This window comes from Callithrix jacchus, chromosome 18 (genome assembly GCF_049354715.1).
Source record: "Callithrix jacchus isolate 240 chromosome 18, calJac240_pri, whole genome shotgun sequence".
Classification (NCBI taxonomy): domain Eukaryota; kingdom Metazoa; phylum Chordata; class Mammalia; order Primates; family Cebidae; genus Callithrix; species Callithrix jacchus.
The window spans coordinates 37,252,407-37,264,173 of record NC_133519.1 but is presented as its reverse complement, the minus strand read 5'-3'; the positions used below and the strand labels follow the sequence as shown (position 1 = coordinate 37,264,173).

Below are 11,767 nucleotides of genomic sequence, written 5' to 3'. Positions count from 1 at the left end.
CACAATGCAGTACTCGTGTCTTTGTGGTGCTGGTGTAAACAAACCTACTGCCAGTCCTGTGGAAATACAGCTCACACAATTACATACAGTTTATAATAATTGACAATGATAATAAACAACTATGCTAGTGGTTTATGTATTTACTATACTATACTTTTAAGTCATTATTTTAGAGTGAACTTCCGCTAATAATTTTCCAAATTAACTGTTAAGCCCAGGCGTGGTGGCTCACACCTGTAATCCCAGCATTTTGGGAGGCCGAGGCGAGCACATCATGAGGTCAGGAGTACAAGACCAGCCTGGCCAACACAGTGAAACCCCTGTCTCTACTAAAAATACATAAAACTGGCTGGGCGTGGTGGTATGCACCTGTAATCCCAGCTACCTGGGAGGCTGAGGCAGGAGAATTGCTTAAACCCAGAGGCAGAGGTTGCAGTGAATCAAGACCACACCACTGCACTCTAGCCCCGGTGACAGTGAAAGACTCCATCTCAAAAAAAAAAAAAAATTACCTGTTAAACAGCTTCGGGCAAGTCTTTCAGGATGTATTCCAGAAGAAGCATTGCTATTGTAAGAGAGGACAGCTCCCTGTGTATCATTGCCCCTGAAGACCTTCCTGTGGGGCAAGATAAGGAGGTAGAAGACAGTGATCCTGGCCCTGGGTATGCCCAGGGTAATGTGTGTTTTTGTGTCTCAGTTTTTAACAAAAAGTTTAAAAAGAAAAAAAATTAAAAATAGAAAATGTGTATAGAATAAGGACATATAGGAAGAAAATGCTTTTGTACAACTGTATAATATGTGTTTTAAGCTAAGTTTATTACAAAAGAGTCAAAAAGCTAAGAACATTTTTAAAAGTATATAAAGTAAAAAGTCACAGTAAGCTATGGTTAAGTTACTATTGAATAAAGAGATTTTTTGTTTTTTGGGGACACAGTCTAACTCTGTCACCCAGGCTGGAGTGCAGTGGTGCAGTCTTGGCTCACTGCAGCCTCCGGCTCCTGGGTTCAAGCAATTCTCCTGCCTCAGCCTCTCAAATAGCTGGGACTACAGGCACATGCAACCATGCCTGGCTAATTTTTGTCTTTTTGCTAGAGACAGGGTTTTGCTATGTTGGTCAGGCTGGTCTTGAACGCCTGAGCTCAAGCAATCTGCCTGCCTCGGTCTCCCAAAGTCCTGGGATTACAGCCATGAGCCATCATGTCCAGCCTTTTACAAACATTTTTCTTTTAATAGAGACAGGGTCTCACTATGCTTATTGTCCAGGCTGGTGTCAAACTCCTTAGCTCAAGCTATCCTCCAGAGTCAGGCTCCCAATGTGCTGGGATTACAGGCATCGGTCACAGTGCAAGGCAATTTATTTATTATCCTCCATAACTTATAATACAACAGTATTTTAAATGTCCTAACTTCTAAAAAATAATTTATTTTTATTTTATTTTTAGGGGCTTTCTGGCAAAAACAAAACAAACAAACAAACAAACAAAAAAAAACACAGAAAGAAAGCCTGACAGACAAATTCTAAAAGAGCTGTAACACTACAAAATAATTTTTAAGACAGTAAATTATTTCCAATCTAGAATTCTATCCTCAACCAAACTGTCAATCAAGGATGAGGGCAATAATCATGAATAAATACATATATATATATGGTAGCCAAAAGTTTCCTTCCCATATACTCTGTTAATATTAGGAACTAAACTAAGAAACAGGAAAATTTGGGATCCTGGAAACTGGGGATCCTATCCAAAGGAGGCAAAGATAGTATCCAGGATACAGTAGGGAGGAGTTTCAGGATGTCAGCTTGAAGCCACAGTACAGACTGGAGCAGAAGTATGGAGAGTTCAAAGAAAGACATTTTCAATAAGCAGTTAGAACTACTGGATTACATGGTGCATTTGATCCTGGAACGGTATTTAAAGTTCTGTAAGGTCCGGAAACATCAGTGATAGGTACAAAAAAAACCCAACATTTTTAAAGGACAACTACTAATTGCAGAATTGCTTTTAAGTACAGAGAAACAAAAACATACTATTAGATTACATGACTTAGCTATAAGAAATATTTACATAATTGCTTTTGATTTTACAGGCTCATGGGCAACAAAATAAAAAAAAAAGAAGAAGAAGAAATATTTACATAGTAAGGCCAGGCAAGGTGGCTCACTCCTGTAATCCCAGCACTTTGGGAGGCTGGGAGGATTGCCTGAGCTCAGGAGTTCGAGGGCAGCCTGGGCAAAATGGCAAAACCCCATCTCTACAAAAAATACAAAAATTAGTTGGGTGTTGCGGCACACGCCTGTAGTCTCAGCTACACCTGTAGTCTCAGCTACTCGGGAGACTGAGTTGAGACAATTGCTTAAGCTCGGAGGGTAGACGTTGCACTGAGTCGAGGTTGCACTACCGCTCTCCAGCCTGGGCGACAGAGTGAGACCCTGTCTCAAAAAACAGAAAGAAAGAAGAAAAGAGAAGAGAAAAGAAATAAAGTAAGGATTATGTACTGATTAAAACAGAAAATATGATAGAACTATCTTGGAAGATTGGGGAGGATCATCTGTAAAAAATAGGGGTTGTGTAAGACAGCTAACTCTTCAACTTCTATGGTAGCAAATTAATACAACGTCCTAACTGAAAAAAAAAAAAAAAAAGCAATTTAAGTATAAGTGTATTATTTAGAAATAGAAGCCCATTTAAAAAATACCATACCCTCCCTGAGTGGTCACAGGCTCACGTCCGCATTGGCTGCCGGGCTGCTCCCTCCGCCCTCGCGCCTTCCACCTCGTGACAGTTCGAAATGAAGCTGGAAAGAAACTGGCCCAGCAGATCAAGCAGGAAGTGCGGCAGGAGGTGGAAGAGTGGATGGCTTCAGGCAACAAATGGCCACACCTGAGCAGGATCACGATCTCCGTCAGCGAGAATCCTGCAAGTCCCTCCTACTTCCTCAACAAAATCAGGGCAGCTGTGGGAATCAACAGTGAGACACTAGTGAGACCAGCTTCAATTTCAGGGGAAGAATTGTTGAATTTAATCAATAAACTGAATAATGAAGGTAATGTAGATGGCCTCCTTGTTCAGCTGCCTCTCCCAGAGCATATAGAAAGATCTGGCAACGCTGTTTCTCCAGACAAGGATGTCGATGGCTTTCATGTAATTAATGTAGGGCGAAAGTGTTGGGACCTGTATCCCATGTTACCTGCTACCTCATGGGGTGTGTGGAAAATAATTAAGCAAACTGGCATTCCAGCCCTAGGGAAGAATGTGGTTGTGGCTGGAAGGTCAAATAATGTTGGAATGCCCGTTGCAATGTGACTGAACACAGATGAGGGCATGACCGTCCCAGAGGTGACGCCACTGTTAAAATATCTCATCAGGCCGGGCGCGGTGGCTCACGCCTGTAATCCCAGCACTTTGGGAGGCCGAGGCGGGTGGATCACGAGGTCAACAGATCGAGACCATCTTGGTCAACATGGTGAAACCCCGTCTCTACTAAAATTACAAAAAATTAGCTGGGCACGGTGGTGCGTGCCTGTAATCCCAGCTACTCGGGAGGCTGAGGCAGGAGAATTGCCTGAACCCAGGAGGCGGAGATTGCGGTGAGCCGAGATCGCACCATTGCACTCCAGCCTGGGTAACAAGAGCGAAACTCCGTCTCAAAAAAAAAAAAAAAAAAAAAAATATCTCATCAATGTACTCCCGAAGAGCAGTTGAAGAAACATACAATTCTTGCAGATACTGTAATATCTGCTGCAGGTATTCCAAATCCGATCACAGCAGACATGATCAAGGAAGGAGCAGCAGTCACTGATGTGGAAACAAATAGAGTTCACGAAAAACTACATGTTAATCGTTTTCCTAAGCTACCTTTTTGAGGCTTAGTCATTGGGAAAATGTTTAGGATTGTTCCTTGCTGTTAGTCCTCATTTTATGCATGTTACCCTGCAGTAAGTTCTCCCATTTTAGCTTTCTAAGATTGAAAGGCTTCTATTATACGTTATTCATGTGTATTGTCATATTTGTCTTTTGCTATATACTGTAACTTCATTGTTAAATTTTCATATTGTATAGTTTCTTTGGTGTATCTTAAAGCCTATTTTTGAAAAACAAACTTGGCTTGATAATCATTTTGGCAGCTTGGGTAAGTATCCATCTTACTTTTCCACCAAAGAACTGTCAGCTGCCGCCTGCTTTTCTGTGATGTACCCTGTTGACTTTTCCAGAAAATTTTTAAGAGTTTGAGTTAATATTGAATTTAATCAGACTTTCTGAATCAAGGTTCTTTTTTTTTCTTTTTTAATAAAAACCAAAATCAAAACAAAGTACCATAAAAGTAGCTTGTATTGCAGGTTATTGTTGCCTCTGGGAAATGGGGTTCACGTGAAAAGGAACAAACAAAGGACTAATGCTCTTGGTTAAATGCATTAAAGTAGAATTGGACTTTTTTTTTTTTTTTAGACGGAGTTTCACTCGTGTTGCCCAGGCTGGAGTACAATGGTGTGATCTTGGCTCACTGCAACCTTTGCCTCCTGGGTTCAAGTGATTCTTCTGCCTCAGAATCCCGAGTAGCTGCCCCATCACACCTGGCTAATTTTGTACTTTTAGTAGAGACAGGGTTTCTCCCTGTTGGTCCAGCTGGTCTGGAACTCCAACCTCAGGTGATCCGCCCGCCTCGGCCTCCCAAAGTGCTGGGATTACAGGCGTGAGCCACTGCGCCTGGCCAGACATCTTAAACTATGTAAATATTACTTTGATTTAAAAAAAAAATAAAAATAAAAATCACAGGCTGGACTCTGTGGCTCATGCCTGTAATCCCAGCACTTTTCAGAAGCCAAGGCTGTGGATTGCTTGAGCCCAGGAGATGGAGACCAGCCTGAGCAACATGGCAAAACCCATCTCTACCAAAAACAAAAAAATTAGCCCAGCATGGTGGCTCACACCTGTACTTCCAGCTACTTGAGGGCTAACACGGGAGAATCGCTTAAGTCCAGGGAGGTGGAGGCTGCAGGGAGCACCAGCAAGCCACTACACTCCAGCTGGGGTGACAGAGTGAGACCCTGTCTCAGAAAAATAACAATAAATGTAAAAAATATAACCAATTGCGGTGGCTCATGCTTGTAATACCAGCACTTTGGGAGGCTGCTGCGGTGGGTGGATCATCTGAAATCAGGAGTTTGAGACCAGCCTGGCTAACATGGTGAAACCCTGTCTCTACTAAAAATACAAAAAAACATTAGTTGGGCATGATGGCGCGTGCCTGTAATCCCAGCTACTTGGGAGGGCCGAGGCTGGAGAATCGCTTGAACCCGGGAGGTGGAGGTTGCAGTGAGTGGAGATTGTGCCATTGCACTCCAGCTTGGGCAACAAGAGTGAAACTCGGTCTCAAAAAAAAAAAAAAAAAAAACAATGCAACCAATTTAAGACATGATGCACCGATAGCAAGGAGTCCTTCCAGAAATTTCTTGGAATTCCAAATATATGCTTTCGTTCCAAGGCAGTAATTACCTTGGCATTCTTTAGGTGGCAATCAGACTTTTCAGTAGTATATATTTCAGTGAACTCAAGAAATATACTAATCTTAGTAAACCTTAATAAGTCATATTGAGGTAGGCATGGGACTCAACTCCAGAGGCAGGCCTAGGACATCCACCCAAACTGAGAACTTGCTAAAACAGGGACGAGGCAGAAGCAGCTTCCCACAAGACATGTGCACCAATGTGCCACGTCAGTTTACCATTGCCGTGGCAACGCTGGGAAGTCACCACCCCTTTCCATGGCAACGACCTGACAACCCAGAAGTTATCACCCTTTTCTAGAAACTTCTGTATAAATCACCCCTTAATTTGCATGTAATTAAAAATGGGTATAAAGGAGTGCAGCACTGCCTCTGAGCTGTTCCTTTGGTCACACTGCCTATGGGGTAGCCCTGCTCCACAAGGAGCAGTACCTCTGCTGCTGCTGGGCACTGCAGTTGTTTCTATTTGGCCCTCATAGTTTATTAGTTACTCATTTGATACTAGACTGAATATTATAGTTTCTTGGAAAAAATGGAGTTTTTCATTGACAGAATTTATTAATATGCATAGTTCCCTTCACTTTCAATCACACCCAACCGCCCCACCCCTTCCTGGGGCTATCAATATGTATTTATGTGTCTTTTTTTTTTTTAAGAAACAGAGTCTCTGTCTTGACCCAGGCTACAGTACAGTGTACCATAGCTCACTGTAACCTTGAATTTCGAGGCTCAAGAGGTTCTCCCACCTCAGCCTCTGGAGTGGCTAGGACTACAGGCTTGCGCCACCATTCCTAATTGTTTTTATTTTTGTAGCTATGAAGTCTCGCTATGTTGCCCAGGTTGGTTTCAAATTCCTGGTCTCAAGCAATCCTCGCACCTGAGCCTGCCAATCTTTTACTTAGTATTTGCTTTTTAAAACCTGCCTTGAGAATATATTACCCATTTATTCTGGGTTCTAGGCATTGCTTGATTATTGATCATAACTCTTCAAGGTTGGTATATATTTAGTTTTTTGACAAGAGTCTCACTCTGTCACTTAGGCTGGACTGCAATGACTGGACTTTGGTTCACTGTAACCTCCGCCTCCCAGGTTCAAGTGATTCTTCCGCCTCAGCCTCCCAAGTAGCTGGGATTACAGGTGTCCACCACCATACCCAGCGAATTTTTGTATTTCTAGTAGGCTTGGGTTTCACCATGTTGGTCAGGCTGGTCTTGAACTCCTGACCTCAAGTGATCTGCCCACTTCAGCCTCCCAAAGTGCTGGGATTACAGGCGTGAGCCACCACGCCTGGCCTATATTTATTTTATAGAAGAGAAAATGGAGGCTCTGGAGTTTAGTACATTGAACTGTGTCCCCAAAAAGATATGCTGCAGTCCTTACCCCCCGTACCTGTGAATGTTTTCGTAAATACAAACATGCTAAAATTAGGCCATACTGGATTAGGTTAGACCCTAAATTCAATGACTAATGTCCTAAATCCAGTGACTGGAGAGGAAGATTTGGAGACAGAGATTCAGACAAAAATGACAGTGTGAAAATGAAGGCAGAAATCGGAGTGATACACCTATTACCAAGGTGTGCCAGCTGCTTCCAGAAGCTATGGAGAGTCAAACAATGTTCTTCTCACAAGCTTTCAGAGGGAGCGTTTTCTTGCTGAAACCTTGAACAAATTATTTTGAGCAATTCAGTTCATGATAATGTCGTGGCAGCCCTTGGAAACTAATACTAGGGGCTGAATAATTTTCTCTATGATCACACAAGTAGGAAGTATCGAGGCTCACATGGAAACATTTTCTTAGACCACCATTGGACCAGATCAATTCTGCCCAGGTATAGTGCCTGGAACATCTAATGAAAGGTCCAAGCCGGGCGCGGTGGCTCACGCCTGTAATCCCAGCACTCTGGGAGGCCGAGGAGGGTGGATCACGGGGTAGAGAGATCGAGACCATCCTGGTCAACATGGTGAAACCCGTCTCTACTAAAAATACAAAAATTAGCTGGGCACAGTGGTGCGTGCCTGTAATCCCAGCTACTCAGGAGGCTGAGGCAGGAGAATTGCCTGAACCCAGGAGGCAGAGGTTGTGGTGAGCCGAGATTGCACCATTGTACTCCAGCCTGGGTGACAAGAGCGAAACTCCGTCTCAAAAAAAAAAAAAAAAAAAAGAAAGGTCCAACTACCCTAGACTCTTTAGTTTTTCTACAAGTCTCCTAAGTACTGCTGCGGTCTCAGGAAATGAAGAAGTCCGTGATACAGTCTCTGCTTCTAAGTAAGACCACCATTGCAAAATTATAACTCAGAATTTTTACAATGAAAGAGATCTCTGACCTAACCAACTCCATCTTGCTTCTAACCTCCAAGCTGTCCTTGTTCCTCCCTGGGTGTAGGCTGAACTAGCTTTGGGAGGAATTTAGTTTATAGTTTATAGTTTGAAACAAAGACAGCTTTTTCCCAAGACAAACCCCATCCTGCCTGGGGACTAGACTGCCTTTGCAGGGCTAACAAATTAACCCAAGATTAGAAATTATGATTTACGAGTCATGCAGCTGGAGGCTACAAGATCTGACCCTCCCCAAATTGTTCCTGGAGATAACCTCACTGTTGCAAAGCCTAAGATCAGTGCTTGAGATATTTTACAGACCCTGCACTTGATGGATCAGCCGGCACCACACAGATGGATAAACTGGCTCATCTGATCCTGTGGCCTCCACCTAAAAAGTGACTCAGAGCAAGAGGACAGCTTTGACTTCATCTGTGATCAACCAGTCAGCACTCCTGACTCATTGGCCCCCTACCCACCAAATTATTCTTAAAAACTCCCATCCCCTGAATTTCTGGCGAGATTGGTTTCATTAATAATAAAATTCCAGGCTCCCGCACAGCCGGCTCTGTGGGAATAACTCTTTACTGCAATTTCCCTGTCTTGATAAATCCGCTCTGTCTAGACAGAGAGCAAGGTGAACCTGTTGCGTGGTTACACAAGGAGCTCACAATATTTTATGCTGTTCCTGAACAACAGCACAAGAAAACATTATCCCCTATTATAGCTGCCTTGATATTACCACCATGCTATTCTTTCTAGGTATAGATATCTAGTTTAGTTTCCCTTTATTTTTCAGCAGTTTACAATAATTATTCCTGTCTTTTGGCTTAAAATGTTTCTATTAAAAATATAGCGGTTGGTCTTACTGTCGAAAGTAATGTATGTATTTTCTCTGACTGTTTTTGAGATTTTTTTTTCCATTAGTTTTCAGCAGTTATACCATCATGTACCTAGGTGTGGTTTTAATTTAATTCATCCTGATGGAAGTTCAGAGATATTCTTGGATTTTTGGCTTGATGCCTTTCATCAACTTTGGAAAATATTCAGTCAATTTCTTTTCAGGTAACAGTGTGTTTCCTAATTTCTCTCTCCTCCCCTTCAGGACTTCTATTACAAGTATATTAAACCTTGCCGTGTTCTATTTATTTTGTAGGGTCTTTCATTTCCACCTCTTTTCTCTCTGCTACAGTCTCTACTGACCTATCTTCTGGCTTCTTAGTGCTCCCTTCAGCTCTCTGCTTTCCTAGTAAACTTTTTTTTTTCCAAGAGGCAGAGTCTTACTTTGTTGCCTGAGCTGGAGTTGCAATCACAGCTCACTGCAATCTTGAACTCCCAGGCTCAAACAATTCTCCCACCTCAGCCTCCAGAGTAGCTAGGACCACAGGTGAGTGCCACCATGCTCAGCTAATTTTTTTATTTTAGAGATGGGTTCAGTCTGTCGCCCAGGCTGGTGTCAAACTCCTGGCCTCAAGCAATGCTCTGGCCTTGGCCTCCCAAAGCACTGAGTACAGGCATGAGCCGCCATGCCCAGAGACAATCTTTTCTTTTCTTTTCTTTTCTTTTTTTTTTTGAGGCAGGGTCTCACTCTGTCACCCAGGCTGGAGTACAGTGGCAGTAGCATGATCATAGCTCATTGCAGCCTCAGCTTCCTGGGCTCCAGGGATCTTCCCACCTCAGCCTCTGGAATAGCTGGGACCACAGGCATGCACCAACACATCCAACTTATTTTGGATAGAGATGGGGTTTCACCACGTTGCCCAGGCTGGTCTTGAACTTCTGAGCTGAAGCAACCTACCTCAGCCCACCTCAGCCTCACAAAGTGCTGAAATTATAGGCGTGAGCCACCATGGCTGGCCAAATTTCTTAATTTTAGTTATTAGATTGTTCAATTCCAGAATTTTGTTTTGTTTAATTTATTTATAGATTACAATTCTCTGCTGAAATTCTCCATATTTTTTCATTTTTCTGGAACATATAAATCATAGTTGAAGTTCACATGTAATAATTCCAATATCACCCGGTGTGGTGGCTCACACCTATAATCCTGTCTCTAATAATAATAATAATAACTCCAATCTCTGGGCCTTCTGTCTGTGGGTCTGACCCTACTGTCTATTTTTTCTCTTTATTTTGTTTGTTTCACTTTGTTTGCTCACATGTGTACTAATTTTTTTTATAATAATGAATAATTGACTGCAGAAAATTCTGGAGATAATTTAAGATCCAGGTTGATGTTACAGCCTTCTAGATATCACTTCCAGTGTTTGTTATCAGTGTTATCACTTCTGAGAGGCAGGTAAGTAGGATAAGTAGGATAAGGAAAAAAAAAATTTTGCGGGGGGACAGATCTCACTCTGTGGCCCAGGTTGGAGTGCGGTGGCCTGATCTCGACTCACTGCAACCTCAGACTCCTGCATTCAAGCGATTCTCCTGCCTCAGCTTCCCAAGTAACTGGAATTACAGGTATGCACCACCATACCAGGCTAATTTTTGTATTTCAGTAGAGATGGAGTTTCACCATGTTGGCCAGGTTGGTTTTGAACTCCTGACCTAAGGTGATCCACCAGCCTTGGCCTCCCAAAGTGCTGGGATTACAGGCATGAGCTACCGTGCATGGCCAGATCAGGTCGATTTAATCCAGTCTAGAATTTTGCTAATTAGAATCTGGATTTTAGGCTTTCTGAGGGCTACTTCATTTTTTGGTTCACCTCCATTTTTAATGCAGCAGTAAAGTATATATAAGAAACCCTCCTTCTTAAGGGCCCTTCAGTATATTGTTTATACTGGCTTTGTGACTTTCGTCAGCCACTTAAAAATTAGCAAATAACTCAGGGCAAAACAGACTGAAAGCGAGGCTTACTTCTCTGGACTCCCCTTCTCTCCTGGATCTTAGGGCCATAGGTCTTCACTGACTTCCTAATTCTCAAATACCTTCAAAAACATATATTTTTAAATTTAACCCTTTCTAGATATAATTGTCAGTAACTATTGATATGAGCTAGTCTGCCATACCCAGAAGTGGAAATCTAGAGCTGCTTTCTCTTTGTATCCTTAGCAAATTGAGCTTCACAGGTCTTGTTTTATAGTAAAAAGGACAAACAAATTCCAGTTCTTTTGTTCATAGAAAAGCTTCCATTATAGAGAGTGAGCTTCCATGTACTGGCACACGATAAAGAAGGGTAACCTTTGGATGGGAGGCAGTAAGGTGTTATATGTGTATGTGTTGCAGGTCTCATCTATATTTCACTCCCAATTTATCCAGACAGGAAAAACTAAATCTAGGCAAAACCATGAAGTCTTATTATCTCACTATTTTTTGTTCTATTTGATAAGTACTGTCTTGCTGTCAGCTACATCATAATTTGGAGAAGTGTCAGGTAAAATAATTATTTAATCCCAACTAATGTAGGTACTTAATATTGATTTACAAAAGATGGTTGCTCTTAACTTATATATTTGATATTGACTTTACAAAACATGATGTAATGAAGAGAAGCATAAAACTTTCCATCATTTTATCATCATTACTTAGCCTATTAAACTATTTTATGTTGCCTTGAAATTTGTTGAAATCCAAAGTGCTCATTCGAGAATGTAAAGTTCATTGATTATTCTTTACTTTTATCTACATTTAAATTCAAAGTAACAAAAAGACTTTAATTAGTTCTATAATTAAGCTCTACCAATTTTTTGTTTTAAAATATTTTGATGCAGCAATTTACAAAAGATGCACAGAATGTTGGCGCTAGAAAGGATCTTAGATGTCTCTGTAGCCTTGCCCTTTCTGAAGCATGAATCCCTTACATTAAAAATATTCTGAAAATACTTCACGTTGTATTTGAAAACATAGACTCAACTTAATGTTAATTACAAGGAATAAACTTTTTTAAAAAAAAAAGAAAGAAAAATGGCTGGGTGCGATGTCTCACGCCTGTAATAC

At 41.7% G+C, this 11,767-nt stretch overlaps 1 pseudogene; it reads left to right on the top strand.

Annotated features, from left to right (window-relative positions):
* The first annotated feature begins 543 nt into the window (after nucleotides 1–543).
* LOC100390110 (bifunctional methylenetetrahydrofolate dehydrogenase/cyclohydrolase, mitochondrial-like) lies at nucleotides 544–3,865 on the top strand (annotated as a pseudogene).
* The last annotated feature ends 7,902 nt before the right edge of the window (nucleotides 3,866–11,767 follow it).